The following is a 21289-nucleotide window of genomic DNA, read 5'->3' on the forward strand; positions in this document are numbered from 1 at the left end:
ATATTCCAATTTTGCTCGGGCAACTGGCTCAGCTGAGTGTGACATCATGGCTGCTCTTTGGATTCTTCACAGTGACCGCTGCAAGACCAGGGGGAATCGCGAAACACTCCAGGAACCTGATTGCTCCAATATTTTATCTTCTTTTCTATGTCATTGTTTAATAGTTAGTGAATAGGTCTCCGATTCAGATACTGAAGTACATGAATTTTGTTTACCTCCCCAAACTGCCAAACCATATCTAAATACTATTGTAGATTTAATATTGTTTTAAATATTTGATGTCATTTTTCTGTTTAGAAACCACATTTTTAAAAATCACAGCAATAAACAGTCATCTGTTAAAAAGTCAAAGTCTCACAATGCGTCTAATGAAACAAAGGCATTACGTCTTTTCACAGCCAGCAACCTACTCAAAGGTTCTCAAACATTTGTGGAGTAGAAGATTCAACCTTTTTTTAATGTTTCCAAATAAACTTAGCTATATACTTAACAAATATCTACTGTTTTATAAAAAGACTGCATACCAGGTAGGCGTCCAGGTGATGTAGCAGTTAAGCACTGGGCTATGAGCCACATGGCCTGTCATTGGAAGCCACCAGCAGATCTGTGAGGGAAAGAGTGGACTTTCTAATCCCATGAACAGCTGGTGCTGCAAACCCACAGGGCTTCGATCTGCATAAGCAGTGAGTATAGAGAATGTACCAGATGACTAACCCAAGTGCTCTAAGCTGGCAGTGAATAAAAACCACACACTCCCTGCACTGTGGAGTGTGCATTTTGGTGAGTGAGAAGACAACCCCTCTCAAATGACAACAGAATTCTCCTTAGAAATCATGGAAGAAAGGAGGGAGTGACACAATGTTTTTCATTTACTGGGGGAATTTTCATTTACTGTCATCCCAGAATTCTATACTCAGCAAAACTGTCTTTGAGTTATTATAGAGTAATTAAGACATTCTAAGATGAAGTAAATCTAAGATTATTTCTTATCAGCGATGTAACATAAACTAAGGCCTCAGGCAGTTCTGTTAGTATAAAGATAATGGTAAGTGAAGAAACACAAAACAAGGATAAAATTCAGATACTACAAAGCGTACTTACATACTTACGTGCATAATTGTCATACACTAGCCTTCCCTTCTTGATGCCTCTAAATTATGTTCAATGATTCCATAAAATTATAACATCCTCTGATTCAGTCTCTAATGTATTGAAATAAATACTTAAGGAAAATTATAGCAACAAGGGGGAGGAAGTAAAAGAATGAAAAGGGTGGAAATGGTATACTTTTTTAGAACTGGTTACATGTTGATAAGGGCCACGCTTGTGAATTTTGTTGACGTTTTCAAAGAATTGGGTTTTTCATTTTTTTGATTTTTCTGTACTTTAAAACATTTTGTATTTGATCAATTTCTGCTCGAATCTTTATCATAACCTTCCTCCAACTTGCTTTAGTTGTTTTTTCTTCTCTTAATGTCTTTTCTTCTTATTCTTACTTTTCTTCTTCTTCCTAAACCTAACCTATCCCTAACCCTAACCCAATTCCAGTCCTCTCTCTCACCTCACCTTTGCCTTTACCCTCAGCCTCATCCTATTTCTATCCCTAACCTTATCACCAGCTTGCCACAGTCAGCAAGTGTCTCAGGGTAAGCTCTATATAGTTGGCAGCCTTAATTTCCTGACCTGTGAAAATAGGGGTTTCCATGTTGAAGACGAGGATGTCCAAGACAGGGAAACCATTAAAATGGAAGAATGTTTAAGGCACCTTGAATAGTAACTAGTCCCTCGTAGTCTTGGTTCCCTTTTTCTTCCCCCAGAACCCTGTTATTTTTCAATACTGAAAATTCTAGTGAAATTGTGTTTTCCTTCCTGTTATCTCCTCAATTATCTTTAACACAATCACTGGTTGATCTTTCAAAGTACCAGGATCAAATCCACTCCAACTCGTGGCAACTCTGCCTGCCTCCAGGGATGGGGGAGGGGGATCTCAAGTGGCCTGACCAATCCTGAGAGCTGTGTGTGTCCTGCTATGTTCCCACTAACCTTGAACCCACTCAGCTCCGAACCAAATGGCCTATGATCTCCCTTCATCCCTCTTCACCTTTCTGCATCATCATCCCACAGTTATGTGAGTCCAAACGGGATCATTTCACCCCAATGGATTTAAGTTGGATTGGACTGGGCTGCTTTCTTGATATAAACTTACTTCTTGATATTAAGTTCCTTCTTATACAGATGTGAGCATCACTGATTTTGTTTCTCTTAACCCAGCCTTGTACAGCCACCTTAAATGATGGAGTAGAACTTCCCCCATCTGGTTGCAACAGTTGAAAACCTTTATGGAAGCAGAGTGTCACTCTTTTCTTCCACAGAACAGCTGGTAGATTTGAATTGCTGACCTTTTGCTTTGAAGCCTAGTGTTTAATCAATGCATCACTAGGACTCATGATACATGGAATAGGGAGACTCCACCTCTCAGTCGCACCGGATTAGCATCAACACTAGATAGCTGGGGACAGGACAGAAACACTGAAGTCTTGCTCCTCCAGGAAAGAAAAACCACCCGTCTGGATTACCTGAGGAGATAGTCCTAATATTTGAAGACCTCTGAAGGTGGAAGGAAGGGATAGTGTTGTTAAAATAACACAGGTTCTTCCTTTTATTGTCAAATTTTGTAGATTTTCTTCAATAGATGTTTCTTCAATTGCTGTTTGGCTTTGAAGCTAGTTCTAAAAAAGCAGACCATGCAAAGCCCACTGCCACGGGGTCCATTCTGATTCCTATCCACCCTGCCTGGGTTTTTCAAGGTTATAAGTCTTGAGGGAGCAGAGCCTCATCTTCCTCCAGAGGAGTGACTAGTGGGTTTGAACCAGTGACCTTTCAGGTAGCAGTTCAATTCTTATCAGACAGCACCACTAGGGCTTCTAGAGTAAATTCTAGTGCCTTTCCTAGTTTTTTTAAAGGAGGTTTTAGACCAGGACTGTCAAACTCAATTAAAACGTGGGCCATTTGGTGCAACAGGCAAGGTTCACGCGGGCCACGTCACATGTACAAATTTTGTTAAATTTATATTTTGAAGTGAGGATTCAGGAATGTGAGTGGGATAACTAAACCACTATATAATTACTTTAATTTAAACGTTTATTTTATTAAATGTATTTCGAAAACTAAAATTATTCTTTTTTACCCGAAACTTGCCAGGGCTTTCTTCCTGCTAGTTTTCACTTACCTCCTATGTTGTGACCGGAAAATAGAACAAAGTAACTAATAAAAACCACAAATGTTGGACAGCTGACAAACACGATACACAATTGTAATGGTTTCCCTCTAAAAATGTTAACTAGCGCTGCCGCTAGGTATGATTCATAACAGCACAACCCGGAGTGCTCTTTTTAACCTGTTCGCTATTGGGATCTGTTTACATGACGTGACGCTGAGAGTGGCAGGCACATCCCTTCCACACGTCGCCGGAACTGAGCGCATTTATGCTCGTCCACAGGCCCCCAGGAAAGGCACTGGGCCACGTGTCTACTCATCTTCAGTAGTTAAAGGGTTAACGAAGGAGCTGTGTGTACCATATTGTCTCAATCTCCCCTAATCGCTATTTTCTTCAGAGCAATTTTTTGTCTTTTCATTTTATTTCAGAGCATCGCAGGCCACAAAAAAATTACCTCGGGGGTCCCATGTGGCCCGCGGGCCGCCGGTTTGACACCCCTGTTTTAGATAATATCCTGCAGCAACTCGGTTTCACAGGGACGAAGGCAGGAGAGCCCACCTCTTTCACAATAAAGATCTGCTCCATGGAGGGCACCTTCTAAGTAGCTTTAAACCATTATCCCGCTTACTTAACATGTAACGTTGGCTTCTGCCAATAAGATCATTAAAAGAGTTCGTTTTTACCTAAAGGAGGAATTTGCTCAAGAATCCGTTCTGTATTCTCTGTTCATATATTTCATAAGAAGATTTCTATTTTTGATAAAAGTATGGTTCTTTACGTGCTGGAATCAACTCGATGGCAGGGATTTTGTTTTGTGTTTTTATTGTGAGGATTCCAAATTATGTGTTGCTCGTGTTTGATGTAGCAACTAACAACCATATATCTCTAAATGTCTAAGTGACATCTCCAGTGGATTCCAGAAATATCTTGAAACTCGGAAACTTTGAATCAAAGTTGCCATTTGTCTCCAACATCAGCTTTCTGTCCACATTTTCTAAACCCTTTATTTTCTCTGTCTTGCTATCCGTCTTGAGTTCAGGGTTTGTGGATTCCAGTGTATTTTCCTTTTTTTTGCTCCATTTTCATTAAGTCACAAAATACGGACAGTTCTGCCCTTAAATCTTTTTAGCAGTGATTATTCTCACCATTTCTATAATTGTTCCCTTTGTTTTTATCCTCATTTGCTCAAAATTAGTTTTCCAGCATTTCCTTCTTGCTCCAAAGGCTTTGTTTTTCAGTAATTGTGCAAAATGCCAGTTTATTGGGCATGGGGATACACTTGGGGTATAGATGGAAAATTGTTTTTACCCTCAATCACTGCCCCCAGATATGCTTTGCATTATTCCCACTTTCATAAATTTTTAGATTTCCAAAAGCTTATTTGAATGTATTGCAAACGTTTAGTCTTTTATAAAATCAAAAGCTCCCTTACTTGTCCCCTTTCCTTTCTTCCTCTCCTCTTTCAAAACTCATTCTCTTCTTTGCTGAAGCCTCCAGGGAAACCTACAGTTTCCTGAGGATGAATGCTAGGCAGAGAAGGTTAGAAGGAAATGAGGGAACAGGTTTTCATTTCTGCATTTTGTGGTTATTGATATGCTGTAGACAACACTGGAAATCACATGTGGACTTCTCTGTAGACGATATGTTGCTTTCAAGCTGTACTGGGAGCCTGACAAGTGCCTGTGTTAGAACATGGACTGTCTAATCTGCTTGAGCGAGCCTAATTAGTTCCTGCCGCAGCAGATATTTATCTGGGTCTCTTGGTACTAATTGCCCAGGCCCAGGCATCATCAGGGTCCACACTTGCTCACACGCGTGCTTTTGATAGCAAACTCTAGGCATATAGATTGTTTTCCTGCTAGGGATCCCTTAACAATATTATTCATGCCACTTTCTCTGTGCCCATGATCTATTTAAACATTCCATTTACCTTTGGCTCACTAATATTCAGATCAGAGACAGTCGCCATTCCATGGCTGTTGTGTTTGTCCAAGCCTTATTATTGATTTTCATGGGAAACCTTGCTTGGATTGCATGGAAAACAAATAGCCATCCCAAAGGGGGCCTTGTCTCTATGCCCTGCACTTGTATTGATCGTGCAGCATGTGGTGGCATTCCTGAAACAGGATCTCTCGGTAAACTCCAAGTCATGGAGTGTACAGAAAAAATAACCAATGAAGTTATAATGTGAGGATACGTCATCATGTTTATCTTCCATTTTAGGCATAGCTAGAAGTCTGTGACAGCGGTAGAATCCCACTTTCTACCCTGTTATAGACGCATTTCGGTCTCTAAAACCCAATGCCCTCGTCAAGCTTAACAGTGACCCCAGGTGTTATAGAGTTGAACTACCACTTAATTGTTCCAGACTGTAATTTTTTAAAAACATTTTATTAGGGGCTCATACAACTCATACATTAATTGTATAAAGCACACCTGTACATTCTTTGCCCTCATCATTCTCAAAACATTTGCTCTCCACTTAAGCCCTTTGCATCAAGTCCTCTTTTTCCCCTCCCTCCCCGCTCCCCCCACCCTCATGAACCCTTGATAATTTATAAATTATTATTTTGTCATATCTTGCCCTATCCAGCGTCTCCCTTCACCCCCTTTTCTGTTGTCCGTCCCCCAGGGAGGAGGTCACATGTAGATACTTGTAATCGGTTCCCTCTTTCCAACCCACTCACCCTCTACCCTTCCAGTATCGCCACTCACACCCCTGGTCCTGAAGATATCATCCACCCTGGATTCCCTGTGCCTCCAGCTCCCATATGCACCAGTGTACAACCTCTGCTCTATCCAGACTTGCAAGGTAGAATTCGGATCATGATAGTGGGGGGTGGGTGTGGGGGGAGGAAGCATTTAGGAACTGGAGGAAAGCTGTATTCCTCATTGGACTGTAATTTTAACAAGGAGGAACTCTGATAGTTCAAGTTCAACTCTTGACTGCTAGCGGAAACGTTGGTGGCGGTGGCTCAAACTGATCCAGTGCCTCCTCAAGTAAAAGGTCTGTTTTCTGTGAAGATCTGAGTTTTCTGTTAAGAAAATACAGTGTGATTGTTCTACTCTCTTACATGGGGTACATAGGAGCTGAAAACAGACTTGACTTGAACCACTACCACCAAATCTGTACATTGGCAAATCCTCAGGTCATTCACGTGTGGTCCCACTCAATGGCTTGGCCTGCCAGCCACCAGGTTAACTATTGATCATACACTGTGTGCTCAGAGACTTTAAAGCCAAGGATGTAGCTCAATTTAGCCTAATTAATATCTTTACACATCATTTTTGTGTTTCAAAATCTCAATCACCATCAATCATCTCGTCGTCTTGTGTCTAAGTCTACAATTTATACTTTATATCTTGGGTGAGTAAATTATAATTGTTTAGTCTAAGCTGACTGTATCTTATTTTTGTTTCTTAATTATGTACTGATAAAGTTTTATTGAAACATAGCCATATCCATTGGTTTGCTAATTTTTTATGGCAATATTGGAGTTGATTAGTTGAAGCACGGGGATTTTTTTTTTTTCAAAAAGAAAAAAAATACTAGTTGACCCTTTACAGGGGAGGGGGTGGGTAAGGAAGTTGAATAAAAGACCTTTGATCTAAAACTTCCTATATTAGAATGACACATTCCTTCTTGCCATTCCTTTTTCAAAATGTAGACTCCACATACTTTTGTTAGGTTCCTCAGGTGGGAATTACCTGGGTTTTGTCTTCACATGAGAAAGAATTAACACCAAAGCCAGTTGTGTGATTCAAGTGGATTTTTATAAAGGACAGAAGAAGATTCAGGTTTTACAGTTACGGAACATGGGCAATGTCATGGGACTGCACAGCCACACGTGGTGACTTGAGACCAGAGAGAGAACATGGCAAGGCCCAGTGCAAGGCGGAGAAGCAACAGAAGGTCTGGGTGGGCTTGAGATCCCGGTATTTAGGGCCTTTGTCTGGGAGGTATGGTTGATGGTACTGGTTGACCCCATTGGCTGAATTAAGGCCACCTGGCCTAGTTTGGGCCCACCCAGTTGTATGGCCCACCTGGCTCGGGCTTGAATTGACATATGCCCCTTAGACATCCCTGCTTCTTGCTACCTGCCACGTTTACATGTTTGTTTAGCCACAGAATATCCTCCAAATAAGCTGGAGTGCTGACTGTTATTTGGTGAACCTGGTGGTACAGTAGTTAAGACCTTGGATCCTAACTGAAAGACCTATGGTTCTGAACCACTATGTGCCCTGCAGTAGAAAGATGTGACAATGTGCTTCTTTCAAGCTTTGTGACTTTGGAAATGCCACGAGGCAAGTCTTCCCTGTCTTGTTGTTGTTGTTAGGGGGTGTCATTGAGTCAGTTGCAGCCCATAGTGATTCTGAACACAACAGACCAACAGACCAAAATGCAGTGCAGTCCCGCCCTAGCCTTACAGTTGTTCCTGTGACCGAGACCATTGTGGTAGGCACTGTGTTCATCCATCTTGTCTAGGGCCTTCCTTTTTTCCCTGCTCCCTGACATTACCAAATATGAAGTCCTTCTCCAGGGCCTGGTCTCTCCTAACAACATGTCCGAAGTGAGTAAGGAAAAGGCCTCTTAAGGCGCACTTGGGTTGTACTTCTCCCAAGACAGACTTGCTTGTCCTTTTGTCATCAATGGTCCTTTCAATATTCTTGGATCCCACAATTTAAATGTGACGATTATTCATTGCTCCTCTTTATTCCTCATTCACACGCATGTGAAGCAATTGAAAGCACCATGGCTTGGGTCAGGCATACCTTATTCTTCTAAGTAACATCATTGCTCTTCCATGTTCCAAAGAGGTCTTAGACCGTGGATTTACCTAAAGCAACACTTCTTTTGATCCCTCGACTACTACTTCGAGCTTTGAATGTGGTATGAAAGTAAGACCAGCCCCTTCACAACATCGACTTTGTTCTCATATCCTAAGGTTATCATAAGGTTACCTCTTGGTTCAGTTATGAGGATTTGGTCACCTTTACATTGAGTCATAATCCTTAATGGAGCCTGCAGTCCTTGGTCTTCATCTGCAAGTGCTTCTTCATGTTTTCCTTACTTTCAGCAAGCAAGGTTGTGTCACGGGCATATTGCAGGTTGTTCTTAAGTGTTCCTCCAATTCTGATGCCACATGCTTCATATAATCCAGTCTCTCTAATTATTTGCTCAGCATAAAGATTGAGTAAGAATGGTGCGAGGTTACAAACCTGATGTGCAACTTTTCTGATATTTTAAACTTTTCTGCTCTTAAGCGATGCAGTATAACCTTGTTCTGTTCACGCAACTGCCTTTTGATCCACGTACAAGTTCTGCAGGAGCACATTGACAAGTTCTGGAATTTCCATTGTTCTCAAGTTTATCCATATTTTTTCTTGTTTATGATCCTCACAGTTGAATACCTTAGCATATTCAGTGAAACACAATTGAATATATTTATGGTCTTCTCTGCTTTGAACCAAGATCCATCTGATATCAGAATGTTGTTATGAGTCAGAACTGATTCTACAACAATGGGTTTGGCTGATTTTGATCATTGTTATTCAAGGATAATAAATAAAATTTTATTTTCAGCCCAGCTATAACATTTAGTTGGGGATCAAATTGCTAAATAAGCACCTATTTTTTCCTTATTATGCTGCCTTTTGCCTATATATGATCTATTTAATTATATATGATGTATAATTAATATATTTAAATATATCAGATATGATTAATAAATATTATACATATATTAAAAAAACCACCACTTGTCTGTCCGTTTACTGTACTGTGGTGGCTTGTGTGTTGCTGTGATGCTGGAAGCTGTGTCACAGGTATTTCAAATACCAGCAGGGTCGCCCAAAGTGAACAGGTCTCAGTGGAACATCCATCCATACTAAGAATAAACCATGAAGAACAAATAGGAGGCCCACTTCAGAGCAACCAATGATTGAAAAGGTTATGAATAGTGTCAAAACCTTATCAGATACTGAACACCTCATGAATAGTAGCAAGACCTTTTCAAGACAGAGCTAGAAGGTAAGCCTCACAGATTGAAAGTCAATCATGAGGAAAGGCTGTCTTTTCAAAGGAGAGTTGATCAATAGTGTTTCAACTGGAGTAAAGCCTTCACTTAATGATGGGGCATAACTCAAAATGAGGAAAATAGCTGTAAACATCTGTTAATAATATGAACTTGGAATTCATAAAGTAGGAAAATTGGAAGCCCTCAAAAACTGAAATGACCTCTATAAAGATCAATACATTAACCATTAGTGAAATGGATCGGTATTGGCCAATTTGAATCAGAATGTGATTACTTTGGGAGGAATGGCTTATTCACGAGAAATGGCCTCAGATTTATCATGACAAAGGACACATGAAGATCTATCTGGAAGTGAAATGCTGTCTCTGATGGGATAATATCTATCCCATTTAAGGAAATCCAGTTAATAAAACTATTATTTAAATTTGGGCACCAACTGCTAAAGCTGGTAAGGAAGAAATTGAAGAATTTTACCCCTGTCTTCAGTTTGAAACTGATCACACATTGCAAGCAAATTGCACTGATACTTATTAACAACTGGAATGCAAAAGGTGGAACCATAGGAAGGAACAGTAGTTGGAAAGTATGACCTTTTTAATAGAAATGAAGCAGGAAACCACATGATAGAATTTTTGAAGATTAACAACTTCATCTCAAATGCCTTTAAAAAAAACACAAAAAGTGATTATAGCCATGGACCTGTCCTGAAGTAATAGATCTCACAATGACCATGGTTATAAGAGATGAAGGAGAAACTTCATATTAGAAACTAAACATAATCCAGGAACTGATTATAGAACACTGTGAATTACTAGGTTCAAGTTGCAGTTGAAGAAAATTTAAACAAGCTCACAAGAGCCAAAATATGACCATGACTACGTCTCGTCTGTATTTTGAGAAGCTTTCAAGAAAATATTTGAATCATCGAACACTACTGACACAGACCCGATGAGCTTTAAGGATGAGATCAAGAACATGATACGTGAAGAAAGCAAAAGATCATTAAAAAGAGAGGAAATAAAGAAGAGACTTTGAAACTTACTCTGAATCATCGAGTAGTTAAGGCAAAGACGTGAATTACAAGAGCTGAACAGAAAATTTCAAAGGACTGCTCGAAAAGACCAAGTGAAGTATAGTAATGAAATGTGCAAAAACCTCAAGTTAAAAACCCAAAATATAGTATAAGCTCAGAATATCTTAAACTGAAAGAACTCAAGAATGAATTCAAGTGTCCAGTTGCAATATAGAAAGATTCTATAGGAAAAATATTGAAAGATGCAACAAACATCGTGATGATTGAAAGATACATAGATTCACTCTATAAAGACAACTGCTGACATTCAATGGTTTCAAGAGGTAGCATATGATCAAGAATAGCTACTTGATCAACTGACTTGAAGAGATCCATTTTTGCACCTTTTCCTAAGAAAGATTACACAACAGTGTGTTATGCACACATTATAGAACGATATCACTGATACACATGCAAGTAAAATTTTTCTGAAGATCATTCAACAATGGTTGCAGCAGGCCATTGACAAGGAGCTTCTAGAAATTTAGAAGATTTAGAGTAAAATTAAGAAAAGCACATGGAGCAAGGGATATCATTAGCAACACCAGAGGGTTATCTGCTGAAAGCAAAGCATATAAAAAATGGTAACTTTTGTTTTATTGATTATGCCAAGGCATTCAACTGTATGGATAATAACACATTATGGATAGCACTGAGAGGATTGGAAATTCCAGAACACTTAATAGTGTTCCTATGGAAACACTCTAAGGGACAAGAAAAACTCGTGCTAGCAGAGCAAGGGGATACTGCATGGTTTAAAATCAGGAGTGTGCATCATGGTTGTATCCTCTCACCATACTTATTCAGTTTGAATGCTGAGCTAATGATCAGAGGACCTTGACTGCCTGATGGAGAATGTGGCATCTGAATTAAAAGAAGTGTTAAACGTTATTAACTCACTGAGATATGCAGACCAAAGAACTTTGCTTGCCGCACATGAGGAGGACTTGAAGCACATGCTGAAGAAAATAAAGAATCACAGGTCCACTGGGGATTGCAATGCACCGATAAGAAATCCCAAATGCTCACAACTGCAACAAGGTTATGTCATGATAAACTGAGGAAGGATTGACGATGCCAAGGGGTTTTGTTTTGCTTTTGGAAGCTGCAGTCAAGGGTTCAAATGATGAATTGCACTGGGTAACTGCTGCCCAGGACCTCTTTAAAAGTGTCGAAAAGCAAGGTTGTTACTTTGAAGACCATTATGTTCCCAAGCCATCCATTTTCAATGGCCTCATATGCATGTGAAAAGTGGACACTGACCAAAGATGACTGAAGAAAAACAGGGCTTTTTATGATGATGCTCATGAAAAATACTGACATAAGAACAAACGAATCTGTCTGGAAGAGGTACAGCCAGAGTACTCCTTGGAAGTGAGGATTTCAAGTCCCTGTTTCATAAACTTTGGACAAGAGACTAGTCTCTGCATTCCCTGCTGCCTGCCTGAGCAGAAATTTTGTTTAAAAATTCAATCAAATATGTATCTATTCATTTACTCTTCCTTCAAGACATCCTTTTATCCACAACACATTTAAGGTATATAATATTCTGGAGATTCCCAGGGAGTGGGATATGCAACTTCCAAGAGTAAGCAACACCTGGAAAAGTCCACCGTTTACTTTGGACACATCATGTATAAATTATATTGCAAATAAAAGAATAGAATAAAATCAATATTACTCTGACTATGTACTTTGTTTGAAATAGAGCATACACAAATTTAAAGGGAAGATTAGCTTCAAAATGTAAATGGTGTGGCCCATACACTCCAGGGGATAGGTTTGCGGCTTCCCTACCTACTGGTCATGGGATAAGGCTCAGGTGTGCGGGGGCTTCAAAGAGTTCACGGAGAAATTCCATCATCCTTTCCTTACCTGTTTCTTCTACCTTTCGCAAGGCCCTGGTGTGTGCACAGAAGTTCTCTCTCAGCTTTAGCTTACCTAGCTGAGTCACCTCTGCCTCTTTGACCTGCTCCACATTCATAGTGCAATTTTCAGGTTTTAACAGCTTTGACATACCTGGTTACCCTTACAGTGAGGATTACAATCCAGAAGCCTTATTCACTAATTGACTTACTTACATTTGAAACTGGCTTAATAATATTTCATTTTCCTCCATAGCAGATTTGCTATCTTGGCTTCGGTAGCTCCCAAAGCATGAACATAGAGGGATCATCTTGCTTACTGTACTCTGGTGACAGCTGCCACCAGTCATAATTACACACTCTCGGGTCAGAAATGCTAAGCCAGCCAAGGAGTCATAAACTGCACGTGTGAATTACCTAGGGGTCTCTGGCTTAGTCTGCAGCATGACTTAAAATAAAATTCTGGGTTCTCCCTCCGTTCAACTGTCTTGCCTTTCTGAATCAAAGTCTTAATAGCCTGTTCTTTTACTGGCCTGAGCATCTATCTCCCTTTGTGTTCTTTCCAGCTGTCTCCTTTAATCTTCTTTGCAACCTCAGTTAACAATTTCCAGCACTCCCACTCTGGCTTTATTAACAAGTGGTAATAAAGATAGGAATTCTTATGTCATGGAAATAGATGCTAATTTGTTCTCATTTCTACTATTACAAGGTTGCAACATGCACATAAAGTACACACATGCACACACATTTGTCTTATTGCTTTGTATGTGTTACATTAAAGAGGCTTAGCTTCTTTAGGGCTTTATTAAATGTTTCTTTTGGAAAATAGTTTTATTTTGATCTTTCCTACTTGGAGATTAGTATTAATTTACCATTACTTAAAAATGGGATTTCAAAAACAAAGAAACTTGTTTACTTTAACTGTGTTTTCCAGAACTATTTCATCAAGACACTTTTTAAGGTATTTAATTTTTCTTGATATTGAAATATTTTTATGTACAGTAGGGTAATGTACCAAGTTTAAAGCTTGATTAGTTTTCACAAATGCCAACTACTAAATAAACCACACTCCTTATCGAGGCATAAGCTCTCTCCTCTCATAAAGAGTCACAGTCTTGGGAACATACCAGGGCATTTTACTGGGTTCTCAGAGTCAACTTAATGACGGTGTATTTTGTTTTGTTTTGTATTTGTGAGAGTCAATCTTCACCATTCCAAAAATCTCCTACAATTCAGTGTCTGCCAATTTCATATGAATGGAGTCATAAAGCTATTATGCCAAATGTGTCTAGCTTTTTAGTTTCTCCTTTTTTTTGGGGTGGGGGGCTTCTTTAGTTTCATATGTTCTTTTTTGAGATTTAGTCATGTTAAATTGTATTTTATCTTTTAATTTTTTCTGGAGGGTTGTATTGTCGATCTGGGTTTGTGTATAGTCTCCTCTGGATGGACATAAAGATTGTCATTCTTTTTTTTCCTATTATAATTAAATCTCTTACGAGGACTCTTACAGTTGTGTTCTGTGCATGTATGCTGCCTCTCCTTCTGGATGAGCACCTAGGAGGGACTTGATGAGTGTGGACATTTCAACAAATGTGTGTTGAGATTTTTACAAAATTGACCATTTGTTATCCAGCACTGGCTACATCATCGTACATTCTCACAGTACAATATTTGTTCCACAGTAATGGATGCAATTTCCTGACTATGAAGATCTGTGTATGTATATTCAAAAATTTGAGAATAGAAGGATATGAAATTCTGATGTCATATTACAGAAATGAGTATCATCAAAAGAGATGAAGACATAGAAGCCTACCCTTTTACTAGTCTGCTTCAGGGAAGTTTGACGGTAGTGACAGCTTGAGCTTTTTCCTTTTAATGATTAGTTTGCTAAATGTGCAATGCTTCCCAGGTGACTAATAATTTTTTAGTATTCCTTAATATTTCTCATGTATCTAGGTAATGTCATTTCAGAATGTTCTTTAATTAGGAATTTTTAAAAGTGATATAGATATTTTTGCCATATTATTCTGTGGCATAAAATTAGTATTCTGAAAGTTCACATTTCTCCCCTATATGTGGGAGCTTGATTTTGTTTGTGTGTGTGGAAAATGCCTATATTTATTTTTTAAATATTTTAGCCATAAAATTCATTTTGAGAATACAAAGCATTAAAAAAAATGAGCTAAGTATTCAACTAAAGACTCAAGAAAAAGAATAGGATATATTCAAAGAAAATCAAAGAATAGAAATAAAAATAAAATAGCAATAATAATCATCACTTAATTCCATATTCCCAAAAGTTTGATGAAACCCTCTTGTATTAAAAATAGTTCTTGAATGCCAATAAGAGAGTGGATATTTAAATTTGGGATATTTATTTCTGTTCTATAGACTGAAACTTCAGAGGGCTATAAATATTACTTGAATATGGGTTATTTGCAGTGAAACTTGGCTCTTCTAGGTTATTCTGCTGAAACATTTTTAAAAGGTGTGTTTTGTAAGGTTATTTTAATCACATGCAAAAAACCCCCGGCTTATGTTTTAATGAGAGAATGAGTGTTACCCAATAATAAAGTATGAGTCAATGAAAAAGAATTCACCGAGTTAGTTAAAGTTTTGTTCTGTTTTGTTCTCTAGACAGAATCAGAATGTGATAGCTCAATTGTAAAGTCCCTGATACATGCTTTGCTTTGGAAATTCCTAAGCATTCTGTGATACATTTTCTATTCATATATGCATATGAACGATAATATGGAGAAGCCTGCAAAATGCCACTCAAAACCTTTGTTAGGTGCTTACATTTCCTCTAAGCCATGCGTTCACCTGTTGTGTACCTTCCCCCGCTCAAGAAATTGCTTTATTGGGCAGGTGGAAGAAGATCTACACAATGCGCATTTTGGGGTGGTAGTGAATTGTATCTTTCCTTATACACTTGTCTTAATTTCACTAGGGGTGAATAAAATAATAAAAAAGAATAAAAACATATATACTTTTGTGCTCAATGTATAAAAAATAATATTTTGGTCAGGGCTAACATCATATTTTAAACAAAACTCACATAGACACTATCCCAAATCATGGAAGCTTTGAGTGAATTATGGGAATTCTGGCCCACATAAAATAATATATTTTCAGATAGCTCAACCTGCTCCTTCTTCTAATATAGCAGGGCTGTCCAACAAGAATTTTTATTGAGAAACCTGACTCCATCTACCCTAAAGCCATGACCTTGCCCCTTCAGACATCATTTTGGCTCCCAAATCACAGAACATTTATAAGGCATATCATCTGAGTCTCCTGAGACTACCAAAGCCTTTGTTTTGACATGCTGTAAATCTGAGAAATTAGAATTATTCTGGGAAGGGTTAGAGAGTTGGAAATCCTTTATTTAAAAGTATAGACCTACATGGAGGATAGGTTGAGAAACAATAGCTTTACACTTAGATATTTTTATTTAAGAAAAATCCTTCTATGACACTTTTTAGCAATACTTTTTGACTTAAATCAGTGTGAATGTATTTACTTATAATAAGACTTCTTTTATATTTTCTAGTTTGAACCAGACTCTTCAGTTATGTGCTCCAAGAGAAATGAGTAGATCATTTTGAAATTTCATTTTCTCTTTTCAAAAACAGGACTATAAAATCTCCCAGAGTTTCCGCCGGATGATAGCAAGAACATATGAAATGTCTACCACAGGTTAGATGCTCACTCAGCAAAGCTCACTCTGTTTTGACTTCTCCTATAATGGACTTGTTCTTATTAATTAATTTTTTGGGGGGGCTCCTACATCTCTTATCAGAATCCATACATTCATCCCATGTGTCAAGCACATTTGCACATATGCTGCCATCATCAATTTCAAAGAATTCTCTTCCCACTTGAACCCCTGATATCAGGTCCCCATTTCTCCCCTCTCCTTCCCTTACCCTCTCTCCCTCACACACGTTTGATAAGTTATAGATTATTATTTCTGTATCTTTCATCATCCTCCATCACCCTTTACCCAACTTTCCATAGTTCATCCCCCTGGGAAGAGGATATATATTGATCCTTATAATCAATTCCCCCTTTCTTCCCCCACCTTCCCTGAATCCTCTTGGTATCTCTACTCTCTTTGTTGGCCCGGAGTGGTTGATATACCCTGGATTCCCTGTGTTGCAGGCTCTTGTCTGTAGCAGTGTGCATGCTCTAGTCTAATCTGATTTGTAAGATAGAATTGAGGTCATGGTAATGGGGAGAAGGAAGCACCAAAGAGCTAAAGGAAAGTTGTGTGTTCCATTGGTGCTATACCGCACCCTGACTGGCTCATCTATTCCCTGTGACCCCTCTGTGAGGGGATGTCTAACTGTCTACAGATGGACATTGGGTCTCCACTCATGCCGCCTCTCCTTCACCTTTGGTATGATTTTGTTCTGGGTCTTAGATCCCATCAACACCTCATGATCACACAGACTGGTGTGCTTCTATGTGTGCTTTGATGCTTCTCAGCTAGATGGCCGCTTGCTTATCTTCAAGCCTTTAAAACCCTAGACACTATATCTTTTGATAGCCGGGCACTATCAGTTTTCTTCACCACATTTACTTATGCTCGCATTTTGTCTTCAGCAATCGTGTTGGGAAGATGAGCATCACAGAATGCTGAATTGTTAGAACAAAGTGTTCTTGTGTAAGGGAGTACTTGAGTCAAGGTCCAGTGTAATGGATTTATTCTTGATATTTGATATACAAGAAGTGGGCGGGAGAAACTTGTAATTCTTACCGTCCATAACACTCCATACATAAAGATAGGAAAATCAGCTAGATATGCATGGAAAGCTATTTATAAGTACCACTAAGTATATTCATGTAGGACTTGAGACACAATGCCTGGAGCCAGATCCATAAACCCACAACACTATATCTACCTTGGTTCAAAATTTGAAATGATTATTATTGATGCTCCTTATTAATATTGCAACATGATGGGATTCACTCACAAGCTCCCTACCGTCATGCAATAACTCCCCACGTTCATTCTAGCATTTTAGTTCTCCTTCTCTGAGAAAATTATAATTGCAGAGCTTTTTAAAAGCATGCTTCTTTCTCCTCAGTTTTCATTCATATATCTGGGGTCCTTTTAATGTTACCTACAGTTCAGAAGACCATAAGATAAGCTGAGTTGTACTCCTTTTGGTGTGTTCAGTCAAGGAGAGCTTCCGAAATCTCTGCTTCTGGTCCCTCCTTAACTCCTCCTGGCAGTTTTCAAGCACATCTATCTCGGCTGAATTTATATGTGAGATACACAGAGAAACTGGTAGCAGCACAAACGCTTGTTCTTTGCTGACACTGATTCTAAATCTCTGACAGTCCATTTGCTTCCTCATGAGAGGAAGAGCGTACACTGACGGATAGACCTCCTTACAGGGACTGGGTGGCCAGTTAAAGGCTCTTTCTCGAACAAGTGGCATACAGGCAGTAAACAGAAACAAACCTAGTTTACCATTGTTAGTAGATAACACCGAAGACATTTTTGATGCAAAGTCACTTATGTGGTAGAATAGAAAGTACCCTGAGGCTCTTGGACTTTTTCAAATTTTGGCATATGTGCACTTTTGAAGAAATGGAAAAGATAGGTGTGTGGGAAGTGAAAAACAGTGGGGGGATTTATGAAGAAAGATGAAAATGGATGAAAAATCCTAGTAAAAATTTCATTATCTTATCTTGTTTTTTTTACCACAAATATGTTGAAGTCCCTTGGTATATTATGGAAAAATTAGTATGAGATCTTTGTTCTACATTGATGCGTGGTCATGTAGGTGGTCTATTGAAATTCCAAATGGAGACCCAGGGTCACACCTGTTGCATGAGATGGCATTTGTGACTGATGCCTCTGTGACCTCTGAGGTCATACAGCAGGGACCTCAGCTTTCCGGAAATGAGGCATAAATATACCACCCTTGACACACACACACCTCCTCAAAGCCTTTTATCTGTGAGCCTCACATTTGTGTTAGCATCTGTTAGACCAGCTGCGATCTCTTTACAACAATGGCTTTGCTAATGGAAGACGAACGCAATTGTGTCCACACTCAGCTGTTCCAGCGATCGTCTTGATATCTGACTTTGTTCTTTAATTTATTAAAATAGATGTATCGACTTAAGGAGTAAAGTGTGTCTGCCTTGAGCATGATGCACTTGCAAAAGCTAGCTGGAGAGCATGAACTTGACAATAGCAATGCCAATGATCAGGTAAGGGGCAAGTGACCCCAAGTTAATGAGGAAAGAACAAGTGGAACAAGGAGAGGATGAAGATAGGTGTGTGACTCAAGGAAGGGCACTTTGTGTCCATGTCGAAAGTATGGAGCTAGTGTATCTCTGCTTTGTATAGTTTCAACAACAATAATACAGCAGCAATTTAAATGCCTTTATATTGCTACATTTCAATTCCTATTAATGCATGCTACCATCCGATGCTTTAAAAATGCACATTCTGCAGCAACTACATGATGGTCATTATTATCTATTTGAGGTAGTCAGTTTATTGTGCCAACCTGGCTGATAAACACATGTGGGGTTAACTGAAGGGCAGAGGATAAATGACTCCGTGAACTTTGCCTTTCTAGTTCTCCGGTCTCTTGCTTTCTGATGGTCGGACCAGGGTGCAGCTGCCTTAACCAGTTCCCTGCTTTAGCTGGTAAGACTCACTTTCGGCAAGACATTCCTGAGGAGAAGCCACATGAACCTACCCCAGTGTAGCCCTGGGTGCTGGAGCAGCCGTGTGGAGACCTCTGCCAGTGCTGAGATGCTTACACATTCACTGATTCGGCTTTCCTCCTGTAGTCGATATCATAGTGTGTGTTTTGTGAGATGGAGGAGGACTTTGTGGATTGGTGTAGGACATATGGGTTAATGTTGGACTTGTGAGCTTGGGAAGCACTGGGTTGGGATGTTTTCTTGATGTGCACTTAACCTTTATATAAAACTCTCTCATATATATGAGTTTCTGTGGATTTGTTTCTCCAAAGTACCCAGACTACCACACCATTCTTGGAAAAACAGCAGGAAGCCAAAATTGACAGGAAGTTACTGAGCTTAAATTGTGGTTGAGAAAGGTGGGCAATGAAACAAAATAAAGAAATGTATATATGTATAATATATATGCAATATATATTATGTATATATATACAATATATATTGTTTATGGCATAGAACAAACTGTGGTGGGAAGAGATTGTGATTCTCTACAAGGTAGTCAAGGAGCAACTAAAGGCTTCAAATAGGTAAGCACTCAGCTACTAACCCAAAGGTCGGCAGTCTGATGCAGTAGGACACAGGCCTGGCAATCTGCTTCTCAATGGTTCCAGCCTTGAAAACCCTATGGAGCAGTTCTACTTTGATCCAACTGGCTTCCAGGAAGGTACTACCTGGAAAGAGTCACACTACAGGACAATCTATAATAGGGTGAGGAAGCAATTTATGGCAATATCTCTGGAAGGAGCAGTCTGATCAGAGGACAGCAGCAAATGCAGAGTTCCTGAGCTGGTCATGTTTAAAGAACAGCCAAGAAGTCAGCATAACTAGAAAAATAAGACCGCAGCCAAGGAGGGAGGAAGAAGAGGATAGGAGGTGAAGTTGGGGACATCACAAATGTAGCTTGCATGTCCCCAAAAGGAGTTTTCCCCCAATCTGAGGGAAATGGACAGTCCATGAAAGGTTTTGAGCAGAGGGAGGTATGAGTTAGTTTAAATTTTCATGTTCAATATGGTTGACTATTAAGAATATACGTTAAATAGTGTTCGTTTGATTTAGAGGTATCGAGAGAGAATCACCTTGAATATGCCAGAGGGTCAAACATTCAGGTCTCTCTTACAGTTTTTGAGAAAAACAAGTATATGTTTAAATTGGTTAAAGAAGAGAATACTTTAATGCTTATAATGATAAAATGAATGGTGCTTTTCTCTAATGAAAGCTTAAAAACGTGCTCTAGAAATTAGCCCTCAAAAGTGTATATCTGTACAAAGACAAACTCACTTTCCATTTGACATGGGATTTCCTCAATTTATTGAGCTATTTCATAAAAATGGTTGTACAAAATCCCTATGGAGTTAGCTATTCTCTTTCTTGCATAAAGTTAGAAAAAACACAAGAAAATATTGGTAACAATCAAATAATAAGATTTACAACTAGCGCCTCTTTTTGATTCACTCAAGCGAATCAATTATTTTTCTTGCTTCACTTGTCCAAATTCTCAAAAGCAAATAAAAACTCTGACCTAGGCTGTCTTTTAAAATCCTCAAAGGATTTCTTAAGCCTTCAGAAAGAACTATTTTGAAACATCATCAAATCCCTAAAACGTTTCAGCTCTCAAATGTCACTATGTAACTATAGATACTTTGAAAATCAACAAAATATCCTATAAAAGGACTGTTACTACTATGAAAGGATAATTACAGATTAGAACAAAGTTTATAAAGTATTAAATGCAGTTTCTGTGATAGGCCAGGGACATTACTAAAATAAATATCTTACATGAATATAAAATGTATTTTGTGAATACTTCTTGCCTTGCTGGGGCATTTCAGTATTCTCTGAAGTGATTGGATGGTGTGGTGGATTGACCTGTGTCTTCCAACAATATAAATTAACCCCCTAAAAGCTTTATCTCTGAATGTGACCCTGTTTGAGGGGAGGAATCTTTCTTTGAGTATCTGATCAATTAAATCAGCATTTCCCAAGGTGGGTGACACCATTCCTGAGGGGCACTGGAACATTCCAGACTCTACAAAAGCAGATCCCTGCCCTTTATCACGGATGGTGAATTACAGTACAAATATTTTTAATTGCCAGGCTGAGAGCAAATATTTTTTTTTATTCTGAGAAAGAGTTGATAGGCCAAATAAATTTGGCCATCTGTGACTAAATCATCCTGGAGTAGGGTGAATCCTAATCCTAATCTCTGCTGAGTGGTGTTTGACAGAAGAGGGGACCAGTAGTAGAAATAGTCACACACAGGTCGAAGGTGCCAGGTGAAGATATACCTGCACAACAAAGGAACAGAAAGGGTAGCCAGCAGCCACCGGGTGCTGATAGAGAGGCGTGGAGCAGTTTCTCT

Source organism: Tenrec ecaudatus, chromosome 2 (assembly GCF_050624435.1).
Source record: "Tenrec ecaudatus isolate mTenEca1 chromosome 2, mTenEca1.hap1, whole genome shotgun sequence".
NCBI lineage: Eukaryota > Metazoa > Chordata > Mammalia > Afrosoricida > Tenrecidae > Tenrec > Tenrec ecaudatus.